This window comes from Palaemon carinicauda, chromosome 19, assembly GCF_036898095.1.
Source record: "Palaemon carinicauda isolate YSFRI2023 chromosome 19, ASM3689809v2, whole genome shotgun sequence".
In the NCBI taxonomy this organism is placed as follows: domain Eukaryota; kingdom Metazoa; phylum Arthropoda; class Malacostraca; order Decapoda; family Palaemonidae; genus Palaemon; species Palaemon carinicauda.
The window spans coordinates 4225985-4227671 of NC_090743.1; positions in this window are offsets into that span (position 1 = coordinate 4225985).

Consider the following 1687-nt stretch of genomic DNA (forward strand, 5'->3'; position numbering starts at 1 on the left):
AGGTCTTCATTAACTGCCCCACATAGTTTGCATTCTACCCTACCTCCTGCTTCATGTCTTTTCCTATCGTTTAATTTCAAACAGTTGGCCCTAGCTCTATAGAGAAATGAAAAATCAAGCTAATGTTGATAGCTTGAAGCACTATTCTACATTCAGGAGCAGAGTATCAAAGAAAACCTCATCAAATAATGGATGAAATCGAAGCCTGATAGAGAGTATAGATTGATGGGGAAAGAAGTTTTGAACTCAAAAGTGTAATTATACTGTATTTTTTCATTTTTCTAGGCAAAGCCAAGTGCAGTTGATCTACAAAAGGTAGCAGAGATTTCCCGAAATCGAGTATGAGAGTAAGTCCAGAAATCTCTTGTTATATGTTGTCTTAAAGCAAAGAAGTCTGTATATTAAATAATTAGTCGATTCCATCACCAGTAAATTATTATTATTATTATTAAATGCTAAGCTACAACTCTAGTTGGAAAAGCAGGGTGCTATAAGCCCAGGGGCCCCAACAGGGAAAATAGCTCAGTGAGGAAAGGAAACAAGGAAAAATAAAATATTTTAATAATTGCAATAACATTAGCTAAAATAAATATTTCCTAAATAAACAATAAAAACTTCAACAAAACAAGAGGAAGAGAAACTAGATAGAAAAGTGTGCCCGAGTGTACCCTCAAGTAAAAGAACTCTAACCTAAGACAGTGGGAGACCATGGGACAGAGGCTATAGCACTACCCAAGACTAGAGAACAATGGTTTGATTTTGGAGTGTCCTTCCATAGAAGAGCTGCTTATCATAGCCAAGGAGTCTCTTCTACCCTTACCAAGAGGAAAGTAGCCACTGAACAATTACATTGCCGTAGTTAACCCCTTGGGTGAAGAGGAATTGTTTGGTAATCTCAGTGTTGTCAGGTGTATGAGGACAGAGGAGAATCTATAAAGAGAGTCTCTACCCTTACCAAGAGGAAAGTAGCCACTGAACAATTACACTGCCGTAGTTAACCCCTTGGGTGAAGAGGAATTGTTTGGTAATCTCAGTGTTGTCAGGTGTATGAAGACAGAGGAGAATCTATAAAGAATAGGCCAGACTATTAGGTTGGAATCATATTTTACAGATCATGCATCATTTGCCAGATGAGAATAAGGAAGGTCTGTAACAGCAACAGAAGAATACAAGAACAAACATACTGTGAGATTCAACAAGACTTTATCGCCACTCGCTTTCCTCTATGATTGCTCTTGGCAAAGTCATCTTCCACCTCCGTCTCATCCCAGTGCTTGAAATCTTGAGGACGCTTTAAGATTTCTATTAATCCTCATTCCGGCTTTCCGATTGGTCGTCTTAAATTCCATCCCCATTAAACATTTCATCTCTGTGTTATTGTCATAATATGCATGAGAGCTCTAAACAGGAGCAAAAGAATGCAAGTGTAATAGTAAACGAATATGAGTTAACAGTAAACACAATTTCTCCAAAAAAATAGTATGTACATATAAATATGCAGTTACGTATATAAACATAATACAATACATTATATATATATATATATATATATATATATATATATATATATATATATGTATATATATACATATGTATATGTTTATATATATATATATATATATATATATATATATATATATATATATATATATATATATATACATGTATACACATATATATATACATA